The sequence below is a fragment of the Phyllobates terribilis genome, unplaced genomic scaffold, assembly GCF_046119375.1.
Source record: "Phyllobates terribilis strain yellow unplaced genomic scaffold, ASM4611937v1 Scaffold_180__1_contigs__length_3869351, whole genome shotgun sequence".
In the NCBI taxonomy this organism is placed as follows: domain Eukaryota; kingdom Metazoa; phylum Chordata; class Amphibia; order Anura; family Dendrobatidae; genus Phyllobates; species Phyllobates terribilis.
This window is the reverse complement of record NW_027362940.1, coordinates 792,883-817,835: the sequence shown is the minus strand read 5'-3', so window position 1 is coordinate 817,835 and position 24,953 is coordinate 792,883.

Sequence of the window (24,953 nt, the reverse complement as noted above, 5' to 3'; positions counted from 1 at the left end):
CATACAGTATAATGGGCTTCACATAGTCCTCCATACAGATTAATCGGCACCACATAGTCCTCCATAGAGAATAATGGGCCAACTTATTGTTCTTCATACATTATAATGGGCCCCACATAGTCATCCACCCAGAATAATGGGCCCCTCATAGTCCTCCATACAGAATAATGGCCCCAAATAGTCCTCAATACAATATAATGGGCCCCACATAGTCCTCCATACAGAATATTGGCCCCACATAGTCCTCCATACAATATAATGTGCCACCTCATAGTCCTCCATACAGTATAATGGGCCTCACATAGTCATCCATACAGTATAATGGGCCCCACATAGTAGTCCATACAGAATAATAGGCCCCACATCTTCCTCCATACAGAATAATAGGCCCCACATAGTCCTCCATACTGAATAGTGGGCCCACATAGTGCTCCATACAGTATAATGAGCCCCTCATAATCCTCCATACAGTATAATGGGCCTCTCATAATCCTCCATACAGTATAATGGGCCTCATATAGTCACCCATACAGTATAATGGGCGCCACATGGTCCTCCACACAGTATAATGGGCCTCACATAATCATCCATTCAGTATAATGGGCCCCACATAGTCCTCCATACAGAATAATGGGCCCCACATCTTCCTCCATACAGAATAATAGGCCCCACATAGTCCTCCATACTGAATAATGGGCCCCACATAGTGCTCCATACAGTATAATGTGCCCCACATAGCCCTCCATACAGAATAATGGGCCAACTCATTGTCCTCCATACAGAATAATGGCCCTCACATATTCCTCCATACAGAATAATGGGCCCTAGATAGTCCTCCATACAGAATAATGGCCCTCACATATTCCTCCATACAGAATAATGGGCCCTAGATAGTCCTCCATACAGAATAATGGGCCCCACATATTCCTCCATACAGAATAATGGCCCCACATCGTCCTCCATACAGAAAAATGGCCGCACATAGTTATCCATACAATATAATGTGCCACCACATAGTCCTCCATACAGTATAATGGGCCCAGCATAGTCTTAGATACAGAATAATAGGCCCCACATAGTTCTCCATACTGAATAATGGCCCCACATAGTGCTCCATACAGTATAATGGGCCCCTCATAATCCTCCATACAATATAATGTGCCACCTCATAGTCCTCCATACAGTATAATGGGCCTCACATAGTCATCCATACAGAATAATGGGCCCCACATAGTCCTTCATACATTATAATGGGCCCCACATAGTCCTCCATATAGAATAATGGGCCACACATCTTCCTCCATACAGAATAATAGGCCCCACATAGTCCTCCATACTGAATAATGGGCCCACATAGTGCACCATACAGTAAAATGTGCCCCACATAGTCCTCCATACAGAATAATGGGCCAACTCATTGTAATCCATAAAGAATAATGGGCCCCACATATTCCTCCATACAGAATAATGGGCCCTAGATAGTCCTACAAACAGAATAATGGGCCCCACATAGTCCTCCATAAAGAATAATGGGCCCAACATAGTCCTCCATAAAGAATAATGGGCCCACATAGTCCTCCATACCGAATAATAGGCCCCACATAGTCGCCTATACTGAATAATGGGCCCACATAGTGCTCCATACAGTATAATGTGCCACCTCATAGTCCTCCATACAGTATAATGGGCCCCACATAGTCCTCCATACAGAATAATAGGCCCCACATAGTCCTCCATACTGAATAATTGGCCCACATAGTGCTTAATACAGTATAATGGGCCCTTCATAATCCTCCATACAGTATAATGGGCCCCTCATAATCCTCCTTACAGTATAATGGGCCTCACATAGTCACCCATACAGTATAATGGGCCCCACATAGTCCTCCACACAGTATAATGGGCCACACATAGTCATCCATACAGTATACTGGGCCCCATATCTTCCTCCATGCAGAATAATAGGCCCCACATAGTCCTCCATTCTGAATAATGGGCCCACATAAGGCTCCATACATTATAATGTGCCCAAGATAGTCCTCCATACAGAATAATGGGCCATCTTATTGTCCTTCATACAGAATAATGGGCCCCACATATTCCTCTATACAGAATAATGGGCCCTAGATAGTCCTCCATACAGAATAATGTGCCCCACATAGTCCTCCATACATAATATTGGCCCCACATAGTCCTTCATATAGTATAATGGCCTCACATAGTCCTCCATACAGTATAATGGCCCCACATAGTCCTCCATACAGTATAATGGCCTCACATAGTCCTCCTTACAGGATAATAGGCCCCACATAGTCCTCCAGACAGTATAATGGCCCCACATAGTCCTCCAGACAGTATAGTGGCCCCATATAGTCCCCAGTGTCGCAGGCCAAACACAATCACCCTGAGAGCCAGACTTGGCCCGTGGGCCAGAATGTGACACGTGTGCTCTACATAGCGCCCCTGTAGGACTGGTATCTACTACTTTATGCTCACCGTATGGTGGGAATATTGGTTTTTGTACAGCAGGTTTGTCAATGATCAGTATATAGTCAGTACTGTAGTGCTGGTGATATGCGGTTATGGCCTGTTGATATATTGTGTAGTATTAATGGTAGTATCTCTATAAATTAAAATTAAAAATTCTAAAAAAATATCTGAAAAAATATCTGATTCATGACGGATAATTGGCACAAGTCCATTAACCTTCATTCAGATGCACGTGGTGGATCACTGAGGCGTCACATCACTTTTTTATATACGATATGTATATCTCTTTTTTTATTTATTTTTTTATTTTTTTTTTCTTTAGTGCAGACACTGAGGCGTCAGATCACTTTTTTATATACGATATGTATATCTTTTTTTTTTTTTTTCTTTTTTTTTTCTTTAGTGCAGACACTGAGGCGTCAGATCACTTTTTTATATACGATATGTATATCTTTTTTTTTTTTTCTTTTTTTTTTCTTTAGTGCAGACTACCCCTCACCTCCAATATACTCCTGTGACCTATACTGTATTTATAGTCCGTAAAATGAGAAACTTTGACTTTAGGGAGAGAAACTTTTTTTTCTGCTAATATAATGAGCCGCCCCTGCTGAACACCCTCCTGCTATAGAAAGCTCAACTAAGGCGAAAATTTAGGAGATTTACCCTGAATACACGTTGCCTCTGTCCCTTTTCCCAGAAGCTCATTTGCATATGTCACTGATGGAGCTCAGTGATTGGCTGACACAGTAGCTCAGTAGTTAGTGCAGCCCTGCCCACACAGAGCTTCATTGTAGTCTTCATCCTGCCGCCATAGGCCCGGGCTGCAGACAAACGGCTTATAGTGCGACAGTTATTGTAAAACTTGTTATTCATGATGGATGTGCTCTACTCTAGGAAACGCCCCAGACATCATCCAGCAGGGGGCAGTGTTAATGCCTTCATCAGGCTCTCTTTCCCAACAGTAAGCAGTGATGGATATCTGCTCTGTCCTACTAGAAAGGGGTTGTCTAATAACTGATGCAGATGGGAGCAGAGCGACCCCATTGATTTCTGCATGATGTGATTTTTTTCTGAGAGCGGTGTACGGACACAAGGACTTACCATTGAGCCCCCACACAGCTTATGCAGGCGCTGCGCACTTCAGAGTGGTCTTTTGACCAATAGGTGCTGGGATCAGGACCTTATATCCCATTGATTGGCAGCATAAACAGCACCTATAATATATACAAATGATTGATACATTTTTTAAGTATTTTTATTTTTTTAAGTGGGAAGGATAGATATCTTTATAGTCTCTAGCAACGGCTATGGCTCCAACACCAAGACCGAAGAAAAATGTTTTTTTTTCCTAATCTATAGGGGATTTGAAGATCCAATCTCCTGATCACTTAGATCAGGGCTTTTCAGTCTTCTTATCATTTGGGCTCACTTTTTCTTATGGGGACTTTTATGTTCCATCCCTAACCCTGCCCCCTTTTGGGCTCATCAGAAATTCTCACTTCTAGGTGGGGTTAAAATAAAACCCACTACACTTTTTGTCCAATGGGTGTCAGCACATGCTCCTTTGGGTGGGGTCTGCATCTCTGCTTTGTTCTTACATGAATTAAATAAACCATTTTCTGGTCTCCATGGGAATCAAACCCACAACCGCTATCATTGCCGGTAACAACTAAAGCTATGAGCAACAGCCTCTGCTGATATCACGGAGGATTTTCGATATTTGCACACTCTGAACCCACAGGCAAATGCTACTGATACATAGAGATACATCTATACATAGCAGTGTATTTTTTTGTCCCTGTATTATAGAGGGAAATTAAAAGATTTTTTTCCTATAACATTACTAAAAAATAATGAAAAACAATTACAATAATGGCATTTTCATTGAGCTTTTTAAGATAATAAACATCACAAATCAGCAAATACCATGGACATATGTGTTCCTGTACCTATAACGACCCGCACAACACAGCGATCAGACGATTTATGGCAGGGATGTCAAACTCAAATACACAGATGGCCAAAATTAAAAACTTAGACAAAGTCGCAGGCTAATGTTCATATTTAAAAAAATGTCTAGAATTGCAGACGTTTTTCCCTATCAAATATGATGATGAAACTTTTCTTAAAGGGGTTGTGCCACGAACAAAGTACATTTTAATTAATAGATCTTAGAATAAAATAAAAGACAATCACAAAAAGGGCATACTGGAAAAATATAATGTTATGTAAGAGCAGTAAAAAGCAAATGGCCCAATGGCCTAATTTAAATATGTAATAACAAAAGATAAAAAACTTTGACTTAATAAATAATACAGATAATAAAGTATGATGCAAAAAAAGTGCCTCCCAAACACAGTATCATACCATCACAGTGATTTCCTCCATGGTAACCCTCCACACACACGGTATGATGACCCTACTGTGACCCCAACACAATATGATGCCGCAACTGTGATCCCCACAAAGCTCTCCATACAGTATAATGGGCCCCATTGAGTCCTCCATACAGAATAATGGGCCTCACATAGCCCTCCATACAGAATAATAGGCCCCACATAGTCCTCAATACTGAATAATGGGCCCACATAGTGCTCCATACAGTTTAATGTGTCACCTCATAGTCCTCCATACAGTATAATGGGCCCCACATAGTCCTCCATACAGAATAATAGGCCCCACATAGTCCTCCATACAGAATAATGGCCCCACATAGTGATCCATACAGTATAATGAGCCCCTCATAATCCTCCATACAGTATAATGGGCCCCTCATAATCCTCCATACAGTATAAGGGTCTCACATAGTCACCCATACAGTATAATGGGCCCCACATAGTACTCCACACAGCATAATGGGCCTCACATAGTCATCCATACAGTATAATGGGCTCCACATACTCCTCCATACAGAATAATAGGCCCCACATAGTCCTCCATATTCAATAATGGGCCCACATACTGCTCCATACAGTATAATGTGCCCCACATAGTCCTCCATGCAGAAAAATAGGCCAACTAATTGTCCTCCATACAGAATAATGGCCCCCACATATTCCTCCATACAAAATAATGGGCCCTAGATAGTCCTCCATACAGAATAATGGCCCCACATAGTCCTCCATACAGAATAATGGGTCCCACATACTCCTCCATACAGAATAATGTGTCCGACATAGTCCTCCATACAGAATAATGTCCCCACATCGTCTTCCATACAGAATAATGGCCCCACATAGTTATCCGTACAATGTAATGTGCCAACTCATAGTCCTCCATACAGTACAATGGGCCTCATAGTCATCCATACAGAATAATGGGCCCCACATAGTCCTCCATACAGAATAATGGGCACCACATAGTCCTCCATACGGAATAATGGGCCCACGTAGTGTTCCATACAGTATAATGTGCCACCTCATAGTCCTCCATACAGTAAAATTGGCCCCACATAGTCCTAGATACAGAATAATAGGCTCCATATAGTCCTCCATACTGAATAATGGGCCCACATAGTGCTCTATGCAGTATAATGGGCCCCTCATAATCCGCCATACAGTATAATGGGCCCCTCATAATCCTCCCTACAGTATAATGGGCCTCACATAGTCACCCATTCAGTATAATGAGCCCCACATAGTCCTCCATACTGAATAATGGGCCAACATAGTGCTCCATACAATATAATGGGCCCCACATAGTCCTCCATACAGAATAATGGGCCCCACATAGTCCTCCATACAGAATAATAGGCCCCACATAGTCCTCCATACAGAATAATGGGCCAACTCATTGTCCTCCATACAGAATAATGGGCCAAACATAGTCCTCCATAAAGAATAATAGTCCCTAGATAGTCCTCCATACAGAATAATGGGCCCCGCATAGTCCTCCATACAGAATATTGGCCCCACATAGTCCTCCATACAGTATAATGGCCCTACATAGTCCTCCGTACAGGATAATAGGCCCCACATAGTCCTCCATACAGTATAATGGGCCTCACACAGTCATTCATACAGAATCATGGGCCCCACATAGTCCTCCATACAGTATAATGGGCCCCGCATAGTCCTTCATACAGAATAATGGGCATCACATTGTTCTCCATACAGAATAATGGACCAACTCATTGTCCTTCTTACAAAAAATAAGCCCCACATAGTCCTCAATATGAAATAATGTGTCACCTCATAGTCCTCCATACAGTATAACGGGCCTCACATAGTCATCCATACAGTATAATGAGCCCCACATAGTCCTCCACATAGTATAATGGGACTCACATAGTCCTCCATACAGAATAATGGCCCCACATAGTCCCCCATACAGAATAATGGCCCCACATAGTCCTCCATGCAGAATATTGGGTGCCACATAGTCCTCCATACAGAATAATGGCCCCACATCGTCCTCCATACACAATACTGGCCCCACATAGTTTTCCATACAATATAATGTGACACCTCATAGTCCTCCATACAGTATAATTGGCCTCACAGTCATCCATACAGTATAATGGGCCCCACATAGTCCTCCATACAGAATAATGGGCACCACATATTCCTGCATACAGAATAATAGGCCCACATAGTGCTCCATACAGAATAACGTGCCACCTCATAGTCCTCCATACAGTATAATGGGCCCCACATAGTCCTCCATACTGAATAATGGGCCCAAATAGTGCTCCATACAGTATAATGGGCCCCTCATAATCCTCCATACAATATAATGTGCCACCTCATAGTCCTCCATACAGTATAACGGCCCCCAGATAGTCATCCATACAGAATAATGGGCCCCACATAGTCCTCCATACAGTATAATGGGCTTCACATAGTCCTCCATACAGATTAATCGGCACCACATAGTCCTCCATAGAGAATAATGGGCCAACTTATTGTTCTTCATACATTATAATGGGCCCCACATAGTCATCCACCCAGAATAATGGGCCCCTCATAGTCCTCCATACAGAATAATGGCCCCAAATAGTCCTCAATACAATATAATGGGCCCCACATAGTCCTCCATACAGAATATTGGCCCCACATAGTCCTCCATACAATATAATGTGCCACCTCATAGTCCTCCATACAGTATAATGGGCCTCACATAGTCATCCATACAGTATAATGGGCCCCACATAGTAGTCCATACAGAATAATAGGCCCCACATCTTCCTCCATACAGAATAATAGGCCCCACATAGTCCTCCATACTGAATAGTGGGCCCACATAGTGCTCCATACAGTATAATGAGCCCCTCATAATCCTCCATACAGTATAATGGGCCTCTCATAATCCTCCATACAGTATAATGGGCCTCATATAGTCACCCATACAGTATAATGGGCGCCACATGGTCCTCCACACAGTATAATGGGCCTCACATAATCATCCATTCAGTATAATGGGCCCCACATAGTCCTCCATACAGAATAATGGGCCCCACATCTTCCTCCATACAGAATAATAGGCCCCACATAGTCCTCCATACTGAATAATGGGCCCCACATAGTACTCCATACAGTATAATGTGCCCCACATAGCCCTCCATACAGAATAATGGGCCAACTCATTGTCCTCCATACAGAATAATGGCCCTCACATATTCCTCCATACAGAATAATGGGCCCTAGATAGTCCTCCATACAGAATAATGGGCCCCACATATTCCTCCATACAGAATAATGGCCCCACATCGTCCTCCATACAGAAAAATGGCCGCACATAGTTATCCATACAATATAATGTGCCACCACATAGTCCTCCATACAGTATAATGGGCCCAGCATAGTCTTAGATACAGAATAATAGGCCCCACATAGTTCTCCATACTGAATAATGGCCCCACATAGTGCTCCATACAGTATAATGGGCCCCTCATAATCCTCCATACAATATAATGTGCCACCTCATAGTCCTCCATACAGTATAATGGGCCTCACATAGTCATCCATACAGAATAATGGGCCCCACATAGTCCTTCATACATTATAATGGGCCCCACATAGTCCTCCATATAGAATAATGGGCCACACATCTTCCTCCATACAGAATAATAGGCCCCACATAGTCCTCCATACTGAATAATGGGCCCACATAGTGCACCATACAGTAAAATGTGCCCCACATAGTCCTCCATACAGAATAATGGGCCAACTCATTGTAATCCATAAAGAATAATGGGCCCCACATATTCCTCCATACAGAATAATGGGCCCTAGATAGTCCTACAAACAGAATAATGGGCCCCACATAGTCCTCCATAAAGAATAATGGGCCCAACATAGTCCTCCATAAAGAATAATGGGCCCACATAGTCCTCCATACCGAATAATAGGCCCCACATAGTCGCCTATACTGAATAATGGGCCCACATAGTGCTCCATACAGTATAATGTGCCACCTCATAGTCCTCCATACAGTATAATGGGCCCCACATAGTCCTCCATACAGAATAATAGGCCCCACATAGTCCTCCATACTGAATAATTGGCCCACATAGTGCTTAATACAGTATAATGGGCCCTTCATAATCCTCCATACAGTATAATGGGCCCCTCATAATCCTCCTTACAGTATAATGGGCCTCACATAGTCACCCATACAGTATAATGGGCCCCACATAGTCCTCCACACAGTATAATGGGCCACACATAGTCATCCATACAGTATACTGGGCCCCATATCTTCCTCCATGCAGAATAATAGGCCCCACATAGTCCTCCATTCTGAATAATGGGCCCACATAAGGCTCCATACATTATAATGTGCCCAAGATAGTCCTCCATACAGAATAATGGGCCATCTTATTGTCCTTCATACAGAATAATGGGCCCCACATATTCCTCTATACAGAATAATGGGCCCTAGATAGTCCTCCATACAGAATAATGTGCCCCACATAGTCCTCCATACATAATATTGGCCCCACATAGTCCTTCATATAGTATAATGGCCTCACATAGTCCTCCATACAGTATAATGGCCCCACATAGTCCTCCATACAGTATAATGGCCTCACATAGTCCTCCTTACAGGATAATAGGCCCCACATAGTCCTCCAGACAGTATAATGGCCCCACATAGTCCTCCAGACAGTATAGTGGCCCCATATAGTCCCCAGCGTCGCAGGCCAAACACAATCACCCTGAGAGCCAGACTTGGCCCGCGGGCCAGAATGTGACACGTGTGCTCTACATAGCGCCCCTGTAGGACTGGTATCTACTACTTTATGCTCACCGTATGGTGGGAATATTGGTTTTTGTACAGCAGGTTTGTCAATGATCAGTATATAGTCAGTACTGTAGTGCTGGTGATATGCGGTTATGGCCTGTTGATATATTGTGTAGTATTAATGGTAGTATCTCTATAAATTAAAATTAAAAATTCTAAAAAAATATCTGAAAAAATATCTGATTCATGACGGATAATTGGCACAAGTCCATTAACCTTCATTCAGATGCACGTGGTGGATCACTGAGGCGTCACATCACTTTTTTATATACGATATGTATATCTCTTTTTTTATTTATTTTTTTATTTTTTTTTTCTTTAGTGCAGACACTGAGGCGTCAGATCACTTTTTTATATACGATATGTATATCTTTTTTTTTTTTTCTTTTTTTTTTCTTTAGTGCAGACTACCCCTCACCTCCAATATACTCCTGCGACCTATACTGTATTTATAGTCCGTAAAATGAGAAACTTTGACTTTAGGGAGAGAAACTTTTTTTTCTGCTAATATAATGAGCCGCCCCTGCTGAACACCCTCCTGCTATAGAAAGCTCAACTAAGGCGAAAATTTAGGAGATTTACCCTGAATACACGTTGCCTCTGTCCCTTTTCCCAGAAGCTCATTTGCATATGTCACTGATGGAGCTCAGTGATTGGCTGACACAGTAGCTCAGTAGTTAGTGCAGCCCTGCCCACACAGAGCTTCATTGTAGTCTTCATCCTGCCGCCATAGGCCCGGGCTGCAGACAAACGGCTTATAGTGCGACAGTTATTGTAAAACTTGTTATTCATGATGGATGTGCTCTACTCTAGGAAACGCCCCAGACATCATCCAGCAGGGGGCAGTGTTAATGCCTTCATCAGGCTCTCTTTCCCAACAGTAAGCAGTGATGGATATCTGCTCTGTCCTACTAGAAAGGGGTTGTCTAATAACTGATGCAGATGGGAGCAGAGCGACCCCATTGATTTCTGCATGATGTGATTTTTTTCTGAGAGCGGTGTACGGACACAAGGACTTACCATTGAGCCCCCACACAGCTTATGCAGGCGCTGCGCACTTCAGAGTGGTCTTTTGACCAATAGGTGCTGGGATCAGGACCTTATATCCCATTGATTGGCAGCATAAACAGCACCTATAATATATACAAATGATTGATACATTTTTTAAGTATTTTTATTTTTTTAAGTGGGAAGGATAGATATCTTTATAGTCTCTAGCAACGGCTATGGCTCCAACACCAAGACCGAAGAAAAATGTTTTTTTTTCCTAATCTATAGGGGATTTGAAGATCCAATCTCCTGATCACTTAGATCAGGGCTTTTCAGTCTTCTTATCAATGGGGATCACTTTTTCTTATGGGGACTTTTATGTTCCATCCCTAACCCTGCCTCTTCTTGCCTCATCAGAAATTCTCACTTCTAGGTGGGGTTAAAATAAAACCCACTACACTTTTTGTCCAATGGGTGTCAGCACATGCTCCTTTGGGTGGAGTCTGCATCTCTGCTTTGTTCTTACATGAATGAAATAAACCATTTTCTGGTCTCCATGGGAATCAAACCCACAACCGCTATCATTGCCGGTAACAACTAAAGCTATGAGCAACAGCCTCTGCTGATATCACGGAGGATTTTCGATATTTGCACAATCTGAACCCACAGGCAAATGCTACTGATACATAGAGATACATCTATACATAGCAGTGTATTTTTTTGTCCCTGTATTATAGAGGGAAATTAAAAGATTTTTTTTCCTATAACATTACTAAAAAATAATGAAAAACAATTACAATAATGGCATTTTCATTGAGCTTTTTAAGATAATAAACATCACAAATCAGCAAATACCATGGACATATGTGTTCCTGTACCTATAACGACCCGCACAACACAGCGATCAGATGATTTATGGCAGGGATGTCAAACTCAAATACACAGATGGCCAAAATTAAAAACTTAGACAAAGTCGCAGGCTAATGTTCATATTTAAAAAAGTGTCTAGAATTGCAGACGTTTTTCCTTATCAAATATGATGATGAAACTTTTCTTAAAGGGGTTGTGCCACGAACAAAGTACATTTTAATTAATAGATCTTAGAATAAAATAAAAGACAATCACAAAAAGGGCATACTGGAATAATATAATGTTATGTAAGAGCAGTAAAAAGCAAATGGCCCAATGGCCTAATTTAAATATGTAATAACAAAAGATAAAAAACTTTGACTTAATAAATAATACAGATAATAAAGTATGATGCAAAAAAAGTGCCTCCCAAACACAGTATCATACCATCACAGTGATTTCCTCCATGGTAACCCTCCACACACACGGTATGATGACCCTACTGTGACCCCAACACAATATGATGCCGCAACTGTGATCCCCACAAAGCTCTCCATACAGTATAATGGGCCCCATTGAGTCCTCCATACAGAATAATGGGCCTCACATAGCCCTCCATACAGAATAATAGCCCCCACATAGTCCTCAATACTGAATAATGGGCCCACATAGTGCTCCATACAGTTTAATGTGTCACCTCATAGTCCTCCATACAGTATAATGGGCCCCACATAGTCCTCCATACAGAATAATAGGCCCCACATAGTCCTCCATACAGAATAATGGCCCCACATAGTGATCCATACAGTATAATGAGCCCCTCATAATCCTCCATACAGTATAATGGGCCCCTCATAATCCTCCATACAGTATAAGGGGTCTCACATAGTCACCCATACAGTATAATGGGCCCCACATAGTACTCCACACAGCATAATGGGCCTCACATAGTCATCCATACAGTATAATGGGCTCCACATACTCCTCCATAAAGAATAATAGGCCCCACATAGTCCTCCATATTCAATAATGGGCCCACATACTGCTCCATACAGTATAATGTGCCCCACATAGTCCTCCATACAGAAAAATAGGCCAACTAATTGTCCTCCATACAGAATAATGGCCCCCACATATTCCTCCATACAAAATAATGGGCCCTAGATAGTCCTCCATACAGAATAATGGCCCCCACATATTCCTCCATACAAAATAATGGGCCCTAGATAGTCCTCCATACAGAATAATGGCCCCACATAGTCCTCCATACAGAATAATGGGTCCCACATACTCCTCCATACAGAATAATGTGTCCGACATAGTCCTCCATACAGAATAATGTCCCCACATCGTCTTCCATACAGAATAATGGCCCCACATAGTTATCCGTACAATGTAATGTGCCAACTCATAGTCCTCCATACAGTACAATGGGCCTCATAGTCATCCATACAGAATAATGGGCCCCACATAGTCCTCCATACAGAATAATGGGCACCACATAGTCCTCCATACGGAATAATGGGCCCACGTAGTGTTCCATACAGTATAATGTGCCACCTCATAGTCCTCCATACAGTAAAATTGGCCCCACATAGTCCTAGATACAGAATAATAGGCTCCATATAGTCCTCCATACTGAATAATGGGCCCACATAGTGCTCTATGCAGTATAATGGGCCCCTCATAATCCTCCATACAGTATAATGGGCCCCTCATAATCCTCCCTACAGTATAATGGGCCTCACATAGTCACCCATTCAGTATAATGAGCCCCACATAGTCCTCCATACTGAATAATGGGCCAACATAGTGCTCCATACAATATAATGGGCCCCACATAGTCCTCCATACAGAATAATGGGCCCCACATAGTCCTCCATACAGAATAATGGGCCCCTCATAATCCTCCATACAATATAATGTGCCACCTCATAGTCCTCCATACAGTACAATAGGCCCCACATAGTCCCCCATACAGAATAATGGCCCCACATAGTTCTCCATGTAGAATAATGGGCCCCACATAGTCCTCCATACAGAATAATGGGCCCCACATAGTCCTCCATACAGAATAATGGGTCCCACATCTTCCTCGATACAGTATAATGTGCCCCACATAGTCCTCCATACAGAATAATAGGCACCACATAGTCACCCATACTGAATAATGGTCCCACACAGTGCTCCATACAGTATAATGAGCCCCTCATAATCCTCCATACAGTATAATGGGCCCCTCATAATCCTCCATACAGTATAATGGGCCTCACATAGTCACCCATACAGTATAATGGGCCACACATAGTCCTCCACACAGTATAATGGGCCTCACATAGTCATCCATACAGTATAATGGGCCCACATAGTCCTCCATACAGAATAATGGGCCCCACATCTTCTTCCATACAGAATAATGGGCCCCACATAGTCCTCCGTTCAGAATAATGAGCACCACATAGTCCAGCATACAGAATAATGGGCCAACTTTTTGTCCTTCTTACAGTATAATGGGCCCCACATAGTCATCCACCCAGAATAATGGGCCCCTCATAGTCCTCCATACAGAATAATGGCCCCAAATAGTCCTCGATACAATATAATGGGCCCCACATAGTCCTCCATACAGAATAATGGCCCCACATAGTCCTCCATACAATATAATGTACCACCTCATAGTCCTCCATACAGTATAATGGGCCTCACACAGTCATTCATACAGAATCATGGGCCCCACATAGCCTCCATACAGTATAATTGTCCCCACATAGTCCTCCATACAGAATAATGGGCCAACTCATTGTCCTTCTTACAATAAAATAGGCCCCACATAGTCCTCAATATTGAATAATGTGCCACCTCATAGTCCTCCATACAGAATAATTGGCCCCACATATTTTTCCATACAGAATAATGGGCCCCACATAATCCTTCATACAGAATAATGGGTCCCACATAGTCCTCCATACAGAAAAATGGCCCCACATAGTCCTCCATACAATATAATGTGCCACCTCATAGTGCTCCATACAGTATTATGGGCCCCACATAGTCCTCCATACAGAATAATAGGCCCCACATACTCCTCCATTCTGAATAATAGGCCCCACATAGTGCTCCATACAGTATAATGGGCCCGTCATAATCCTCCATACAGTATTATGGGCCTCACATAGTCCTCCATACAGAATAATGGGCCCCTCACAATCCTCCCTACAGTAAAATGGGCCTCACATAGTCACCCATACAGTATAATGGGCCTCACATAGTCGTCCATACAGCATAATGGGCCCCACATAGTCCTCCATACAGTATAATGGCCCCACATAGTCCTCCATACAGTATAATGGCCCCACATAGTCCTCCGTACAGGATAATGGGCCCCACATAGTCCTCCGTACAGTATAATGGGCCCCACTTAGTCCTCTATATAGTAAAATGGCCCGACATAGTCCTCCATACAGTGTAATGGGCCCCACATAGTCCCCAGCGTCGCGGGCCAAATATAGTAGAGTTTGACGTGTCTTAAAGTGATTTTCCCACAAACAAAAGTTAATTTTAATCAATGAATCTTGGAATAATAATTATTTCCACAATTGAATGTATTTAAATAAAATGTTCCTGTGCTGAGATAATCTTATAAATGTGCCTCTGCTGTGTATTGTGTAATGGCTGTGTCTGACCCTGCAGGAACATGGTCTGATCATACCACAGCTCCTGGGCAGGGGAGGAAGCAAAAGAGTATACAGACATTACAGGACGGGATCACAGCTGATTCTTTCTTAGAAGTAAAACATTGTTTAAAAACAGGCAGGGAAATGTTTTACCTCAGAAAATGAATCAGCTGCGTTCCCTGCTGTAATGTCTGTATACTCTTTTCCTTCTTCCCCTGCCCAGGAGCTGTGGAATGATCAGACCATGTTCCATACACGGTCAGACACGGCCATTACACAGGGGAACATTTATAAGATTATCTCCGCACAGGAACATTTTATTTAAACACATCCAATTGTGGAACTTATTATTATTCCAAGATCTATTGATTAAAATCAACTTTCATTAGTGAGAAAACCCCTTTAAGTCTCTTTCACACGTACCGGAGACACTGACACACATAGACCCATTCAAATTAATGGGTCTGCGCACATGTCAATGTGTTTCCACAGACCGTGTGTCCATGGGCAAAACATGCTGACATGTCCGTTTTTGGATGACAGCAGCACGGATCACAAGTACCCATTCAAGTCAATGGGTCCGTGTAAACACATACCGCACACAGATGCCATCTGTGTGACACGTACCGGCGCCTGGGAATCAGCAGTACAGTTAGCGCTGTTCCCAAGCACCGGGTTCTGAATGCTGCCCTCATCACGATTCCCTGGCAATGCTGCGATCAGCACCAGCAGGGGACCATGATGAGAGTAGTAGTGTCTGCTCCTCCAGTGTCCGACTGTCAGAATAAGAATAAAATAAAAACTCCTTATACTCACCTGTTCTACTGTAAGTGTCCACCGCTGTAATCCATGTGACCGCTCAGCAGAGGAGCTGGTGAGAATGAGCCGCTGCAGTGAGCAGGCCGCGGAGCTGCGCTTCACTCAGTTAGTGCCAGGACACCGCTTACTGAGCACAGTTCTGGGGCCAGCTTGCTGCAGGAGTCATTCTCCCCGGCTCCTCTGCCTGAGCGGCCGTATGGATTACTGCGGTGGACACTTAAGACAGGTGAGAATAAGGATTTTTTATTCTATTCTTATTCTTACAGTCGGACACTGCGGGAGCAGACACTACTACTCTCATCATGGTCCCTGCTGGTGCTGATCGCAGCACTGGCAGGGAACCATAATGAGAGCAGCGTTTAGCACCCAGCGCTTGGTAACAGCGCTGACTGTACCACTGATTTCCAAGCGCCGGTACGTTTGCTCCTGATGCGGCGCACAGCTGCTACATGTGTGCCACACATGGACATTGATATCTCCTGTATGGGTTTTCCCAGTACCAGAAATATCCGGACGTGTGAAACCGGCCTTAGTCTGACTGATTAGATAGAATACAGTAGTTAGACTGGATCCAGCTTTGTTCTGGTAGTTATTGCAGCTTTTATCTCACAAGCGACCATTTTAACTCACGGTGAGACAAAATGGGTTCACAGTCATCAATGCTTTTCCCCATTCTTTTCATAAAAGTACACTATTATACTAAACTAATTGATCAAATAATAGGAGGACAATTTTGTGAAAAATGTTTCTGAAAAAGTCATGAAAAGCTACCTTGCTGATAATCTCTGCGGGAAGCTAATGGCATAGTGCTCTTATGATTACTAAGAGAAACACGCAATTCTGTTACTGACATGTAATGGATTCTGACGGATTGCCAAGGGCAGTGTCACACTCTGCTGTGCACTCGTTCTAGAAATGTTGCCCACTTTGCTAGTGTCAGTTAATGGTTACAGTATGTGTAGGAGACAATTGTCGGAGCTTTGGTATTGGTTTGGCATTATACAATAAAAGCATAAAGAAGAGGGCAAGCAGTGATCTATGGACGATGCCCTCCCAACAGTTCCCAGCATCGACTGAAAATATAATCTCTTAGTGGTGGGCAATTAATATTCCCGCGGGGCCACATGAGAGACAGTTACTATTCTGGATGCCGAACCAGAAGTCTAAAATTAATTCTGCTCAATATTAATATTAACATATTAATTATAATTATTATATTATATTAATATTAATTGTATCACTTAATATTGAGCAGAATTAAGTATGCTGACACCCTCCCATATACCATATGAGCCTGCACACAGCCCCATATATACAGTATGAGCCCCCACACAGCCTCCTACATACAGTGTAAGCAGGTGACCAGATGCAACGCGCAGGGACAAGGTGGAAGTACCCAATGAAACTGTTTGTGTCCCTAATGTGGCTGGAAATTGTGGTAACTATAGCAATGGTAAATAATAGTGTTGAGCGAGCATGCTCGACACTGCTCGGTACTCGCCCGAGCAGCACGCTACTTGGGATGTTCAGCGAGCACCGAGCATTTCCGGGTTACTCGGGCGGGAGCTCGGGTCTCGGCGCTGCACTTTTGGCGCTCTTTACAGAGCCAATGAACATGCAGGGATTGCCAGCCAGTCACTGTAATGTCGCAGCCATGTTGTTTGTGGGCATTACAGTGATTGGCTGACCGCACAGCGTCACCTCGAGTATTTAAAACAGGGCGCCGCCATCTTGGACACAGTCGCTCCGGATCAGACAGTGTAGGAACAGCGCTGCTGATTTAGGGAGAGATATATCCTGCGAAATAGTTAGTGTAGGGTCTGTAAAGGCTGCCAGATCAAACAAACAGTCCTTCTCAGGACTAATATCCATCCCAGGTATATCAGGCAGGCAGGCTGTATAGGAGACGCAGTGTTTATACCAGCAAACGCTGCATTACAGTCCTGTGTGCTCCTGTTGCTGAAATTGATGGACTTAGCTTCAGGTCTCGGGGGCCAGGAAAAATCCTTTTTTTTTTCATCTAAATCCTCTTTTTTTTTCCTCCTTCACACTGTACAAATACCCTTCTTATTAACCTTTTGGTGTGTCCCCCCCCCCAAAAAAAAAAAAAGTGTGTCTCTGATTTTTCAGACACAAATATATCTGTTGAAAATAGTGTGGTGTAGGCCCGAGAAATACAAGTGTGGTTTTGCAGTTCCACGGTTCAAACCTCTGTATTATCCACTTTTGGGTCATTTATATCTAAAAAAAACAGTTTGAGTGTATCACTCACTGTTCAGCTGCAAATATATATATTTAAAAAAGTCTAGTATACCCCAGTAAACAATAACTGTGGTTTTGCCATTCCACGGTAAAAAATCTCTATTATCCAGCTTTTGGTATTTTTTCCGTAAACAGTAATAGTTTCTCCCTGATTGTTCAGATTCTTTAAAAGAGTAGGGTGTAGGCCAGAGAAACAGAACTGTGGTTTTCCTCTTCCACGGTTCTAATCTACTTTTTATTACCCTTTTTCCATTGATAGTGCGAGTGTCAGCTATTTTACTTCCTTTACAATGGGCAAGGCGCGTGGCAAGGGCATGGAACTGGACATTCTGGTGATGGTGCGTGCAGAGGACGGGGCCGTGGCCAAGGTGAAAATGTGCCACAACCAACAGCCACATCTTCTCGCTCCCACTTCTTGACTGAATTACTAGGGAAGCACAGAACAACACCAGTATTGTGAACTGATCAGTGCGAACAGGTTATTAATTGGATAGCAGATAATACTTCCAGTTACCTGCGCACCACCACCTCCGGTCTGTCTTCCACATGGTCAACTCTTAGAAGCCGTGAGTCTCGACCGCATACTCCTCCTCACCCTGATGCTCCTTCCTCCCACCATGCCGAGTGTCGTCAGATAGCAACTGATCCCACACTTGGACACTCTGAAGAGCTGTTCACTGGTCCATTTCCAGATTTGTGCCCCTCTCCTGCTCCGCTTGAAGTGGTGGAAGAGGAGATCCCATGTAGCGATGCCCAAATATTTGAACAGCCACGGCCACAGGAAGTCGACGCTGGCAATTTGTCACAAGAGATGGACGATGACGAGACACAATTGCCAGGAAGTGAGGAGGATCCTGGTGTGCAAGTGGAAGAGGAGGAGGTGGTGGATGATCTAGTAACTGACCCAACGTGGCAGGAGGGCATGCAGAGCGAGGCCAGCAGCACACAGGGTGAGGGAGGCAGAGTACCCCAACAGGCAGGAAGAAGCAGTGTGGTGGCTGCACACAGAAGGCGGGCAACAGTTTCCCGTAACACCAACATGAGGGACGTTGCCAGTACAACCGGTAGGTCTTCCAGAGTCTGGAATTTTTTTAAAGACTCTGCTGATAACCCCAAAAAGGCCATTTGTACCACCTGCCATGCCAGCATCAGCAGGGGTGACAAAACTACCAGCCTGACCACCACCAGCATGATCAGGCACATGGCAGCAAAGCACCCGACTTTATGGGGCGAACCCCAGGGTCCACAACCCATGTCAGCGGGTGTCTCCACTGCTTCTTCCACTGTTGTGCATGCAAGGCAATCCCCTGTCCATACTGCATGCAAAGATGCCCCCTCCTCTCAGTCTTCACTTGTTATGGCAGTTTCTCAAGAAACAGCATCAACGTCCACCTCCACGTCCCACCGCAGCATTCAATTGTCCATATCCCAGACCTTTGAATGAAAGCGGAAATTCGCAGCTAACGCCCCACAGGCCACAGTCCTAAATTCGCACATTTCACGACTGCTTGCGTTGGAAATGCTGCCTTTTAGGCTGGTGGAGACGGAATGCTTCCACAACCGTATGGCGGTGGCCGTCCCTCGGTATTCGGTCCCCAGCCGACACTATTTTGCCCTGTGTGCCATCCCCACACTACACAAGCACGTGTCCCAAAACATCTGCCGTGCCCTCAACAACGCAGTTACTGGGAGAGTCCACCTGACAACGGACAGGTGGACAAGTGCTTGTGGCCAGGGACGGTACATCTCCCTGACGGCACACTGGGTAAACATAGTGGAAGCCGGGACCCAGTCGGACCTTGGGACGGAACACATCCTCCCCACACCGAGGATTGCGGGCCCTATGTCAGTCAGAGTTGCTCCCACAGTGTACAGCTCCTATGCATCATCCTCCTCCTCCTCCTCCTCATGTTCAGCCTCCATCTCAGATATCACCACATCAGTTACAAGCTGGAAGCACTTCAGTACTGCCTCCGCCAAGCGGCAACAGGCTGTGCTGAAACTCATAAGCTTAGGTGAGAAACCTCACACTGCTTGTGAGTTATGGACAGCTGTGAAAGAGCAGGCAGATCTGTGGCTGAGACCGCTGAACCTACATCCAGGCATGGTCGTGTGTGACAATGGCCGTAACCTGGTGGCGGCTCTGAGGCGAGGCGAGATCACACACGTACCATGCCTGGCTCATGTGCTTAACCTCGTGGTTCAGCGGTTTCTTAAATCGTTCCCCGAGTTGCCAGATCTGCTCGTCAAAGTACGCCGCCTGTCAACTCATTTTCGCAAGTCGGCTACAGCTTCCGCCGCCCTTGCAGCTTCCGTCACACCGACTGGTGTGTGATGTCCCCACACATTGGAACTCTAGCCCCCACAGAAGAGAGCAGTTGTGGAATACCAGCTGCAACAAGGCCGTCGATATTTAGGTCTGACTCCACACATAAGACCTCAGGAGTGGACCTGGATGTCTGACATATGTACCATCCTGACAAACTTTGAGGATTCCACCAAGCTGGTGAGTGGCGATGACGCCATCATTAGCGTCAGCATTCCACTTGTCTGTCTTTTGCAACGCTCTCTGCAGAGAATTAAAGAGGAGGCATTGCAGCCAGAGTATGATGAGATGGATCAAGAAGCCGTAGCGGGCGATTACACACAGCCCAGCCTCATCTCATCCCAACGTGCATTGGGGGACAATGAGGGAGAGGAGGAGGAAGGAACAGGAGCTGGTATCATGCGCTGTAGACGGTAGTACCTGTTCAACTGTCATGCCGTCGGTTCAGCGTGGGTGGCCTGAGGGGAGGGAGGAAGAGGAGGAGGAAGAACAGGAGCTGGTATCATGCGCTGTAAACGGTAGTACCTGTACAACGGTCATGCTGTCCGTTCAGAGTGGGGGGCCTGAGGGGAGGGAGGAGGAGGATTAAGAACAGGAGCTGGTATCATGCGCTGTAGACGGTAGTGCCTGTACAACTGTCATGCCGTCGGTTCAGCGTGGGTGGCCTGAGGGGAGGGAGGAGGAGGAGGAAGAACAGGAGCTGGTATCATGCGCTGTAGACGGTAGTACCTGTACAACTGTCATGCCGTCGGTTCAGCGTGGGTGGCCTGAGGGGAGGGAGGAGGAGGAGGAAGAACAGGAGCTGGTATCATGCGCTGTAGACGGTAGTACCTGTACAACTGTCATGCCGTCGGTTCAGCGTGGGTGGCCTGAGGGGAGGGAGGAGGAGGAGGAAGAACAGGAGCTGGTATCATGCGCTGTAGACGGTAGTACCTGTACAACTGTCATACAGTCGGTTCAGCGTGGGTGGCCTGAGGACAGGGGGGAGGAGGAGACCATGGTCAGTCGTCATCTTGGTGAGGACACGGAAGTCTTGCCCGTTACCAGTCTGGCACGCATGGCTGACTTTATGTTACGCTGCCTTAACCGTGACCCTTGCGTTGTCAAAATATTGGGTGACAGTCATTACTGGTTGGTGACACTTTTAGACCCCCGCTACAAGGAGAACTTTCACTCTCTTATTCCTGAGGTGGAGAGGTCTACAAAAATGTGGCAGTACCAGAAGGCCCTTGCTGCAGAACTGTTAAAAAAATTCCCATCTGAACACGCTTGCGGCAGAGGTCACAGTTCGTTGACCAACCAAGGCGTAAAAGCGAGAGAGAGGCAACTCCAATCCAGCAGAGGCAGGGGAACACTGTCAACGTTCTGGGACAGTTTTCTCAGACCCGCCAAGCTTACAGGCCCTGAGGCACGGGGTACTCTCACAAAGAGTGGAAAGTTTCAAAAGATGGTGAGGGAGTACCTTGCCGACCGTACCAGCGTTCTCTGTGATTCCTCTGTGCCTTGTAATTATTGGGTATCCAAGCTGGACACTTGGAATGAACTCGCTCTGTACACCTTGGAGGTCCTGGCCTGCCCTGCCGCTAGCGTGTTATCGGAGCGTGTTTTTAGTGCCGCTGGGAGAATTATAACTGATAAGCGCATTCACCTGTCAACTGACAATGCTGACAAGCTGACTCTTATCAAAATGAACAAGGGCTGGATTGGGCCAGACTTCTCATCACCACCAAATGACAGCAGAGTAACAAAGTCAAATCCACTGTGTTATTTCGGGAGGTGTAATCACATGCACTGCTTCACACCCACACATGGGTATACGCTTCCTCATTTCGGCTGTTTTATGTTCTTCTCCTTATCCTCAGCCTCCACCACCACTATACCACCAGGGTGACCGTGGTCCATGTTGCCATTATTGAAAGTTCCTCCGTCCTTATTTTTGTCAGCTTTTGCTTGGAAGGCATAAGCAAAGACTGTGGGAGACCCACTCCCCAATAATGGGAATAATATTTTTAAGATGCTGTACTGTATGGCTCTTGTAAGGGGCATTAAAAGCATCTTGCTAAGCTACTGGGACCTCCACCACTTTTCCGAGGGGCAGTAAAACCGTCTTGTTAAGCTACTGGGACCTCCACGTCTCTTCCAAGGGGCATTCAAACCGTCTTGTTAAGCTACTGCGACCTCCACCACTTTTCCAAGGGGCATTAAAACCATCTTGTTAAGCTACTGTGACCTCCACCACTTTTCCGAGGAGCATTAAAACCGTCTTGTTAAGCTACTGGGACCTCCACCACTTTTCCAAGGGGCATTAAAAGCATCTTGTTAAGCTACTGGGACCTCCACGTCTCTTCAAAGGGGCATTCAAACCGTCTTGTTAAGCTACTGCGACCCCCACCACTTTTCCAAGGGGCATTAAAACTGTCTTGTTAAGCTACTGGGACCTCCACATCTCTTCCAAGGGGCATTCAATCCATCTTGTTAAGCTACTGCGACCTGCACCACTTTTCCAAGGGGCATTAAACCGTCTTGTTAAACCACTCTGAACTCCACAGCTCTTCCAAGGGTCATTGAAATGTTGTTTTTAATTAACTCTAACCTCCACGACTCTTCGAACGGGCATTGCATTTCCTCCTAATTTTTGGCAGCTTTTGCTTGGAAGGCATAAGCAAAGACTATGGGAGACACACTCCTCAATAATGGGAATAATGTTTGTAATATGCTGTACTGAATGGCTCTTGTAAGGGGCATTGCAAGTTCCTCCGTCCTAATTTTTGGCAGCTTTTGCTTGGAAGGCATAAGCAAAGACAATGGGAGACACACTCCCCAATAATGGGAATAATGTTTGTAATATGCTATACTGCATGGCTCTTGTAAGGGGCCTTAAAACCGTCTTGTTAAGCTACTGTGACCTCCACGTCTCTTCCAAGGGGCATTCAAACCGTCTTGTTAAGCTACTGTAACCTGCACGACTCTTCCAACGGGCATTGCATTTCCTCCTAATTTTAGTCAGCTTTTGCTTTTCAATGCAAAGGCGAAAACTAAGGGAGAACCACTCCCCAATAATGGGTAGAAGGTTTTTAGTATGCTGTAATCCACGTCTGTTTCAAGGGGCATTGCAGCTCCTCATAATTTTTGGAAAGCCTTCCATTCACTGCTTAGGCCAACAGTGTACAGGAGACCCAGTTGCTATAAATGGAAAAAAAACAGTTTAGTTAAGGCCCTCTGACCTCCATGTCATTTCCAAGGGGCATTGGAGTGCCTCAAAATATTTGGTAGGCATTGCACTCACTGTATGCCCTATAACTGTGTAGCCGAACTGCTCCTTTTGTTACAGAAACATATCCTACAAGACATATGTGGTTGACTGGCCTGATATTGATGTGAATGGTCCCTGTTCCTCCTGCTGTTCCTCCTTTGCCACCACCTCATCCATCATTCATCACCTGAAGCTTTGTTTTATCAGGAGTCATAGAACTGGGATAGTAGCAGGAAAACATCCAGCAATCCTCGGAGGAGGTAGGATATGCGCCAAAACGCTGACCACCTCAGGCCTAGCCGCTACTACATACATGCGCTTGCATTCCAAGAAAACAAAGCATATGCTAACTTCTATCATCATCATCATGCTCCTCACCTTGGCACTCTCAACTCCCCTGATGGAGAAGCCAGGGCCCACCGGAGGAGTCTGGTTCTCTGGTGGGCTCGTCCAATGCTGCCCTAAAGCAGGCCGGGCTAAGAAAAGTGTGTGGGGGGAAGTTGACAGGAGAAATAGGGGCGGCTGGGGACCGTGTGTGGACACCCGGTCGCGGGGCGGCTGGGGACCGAGTATGGACACCCGGCCACCCCCTGGCGGCTAGGGACCGAGTGTGGACACCCGGCCGACGGGGCAGCTGGGGACCGAGTATGGACACCCAGCCACCCCCTGGCGGCTGGGGACCGAGTGTGGACACCCGGCCGCCCCCTGGCGGTTGGGGACCGAGTGTGGACACCCGGCCGCCGAGCGGCTGGGGACTAAGTATGGATACCAGGCCGCCAACGCAGCCATGACGTGGTGGCCAGATTCCGCCTCCACATGCCTAAAAGGCCCAATTTCAAGTGCAAGCAAGCAGTATAGTATTGCACCCTGGGGTGGGGGGGGGGGGGGGGGAGTTGGGTGGTTGGCTGCATATTTGCGCTTGCATTGCAAGGAATGGAGGAGGTACAATTGAACACTGCCCTGGACAAGAACTTGCACGGGGATAGTTGCAAGTCTGCATCTTCTGATGCTGCCAGGATGACTTCTGATGGACACACTTTTAGGC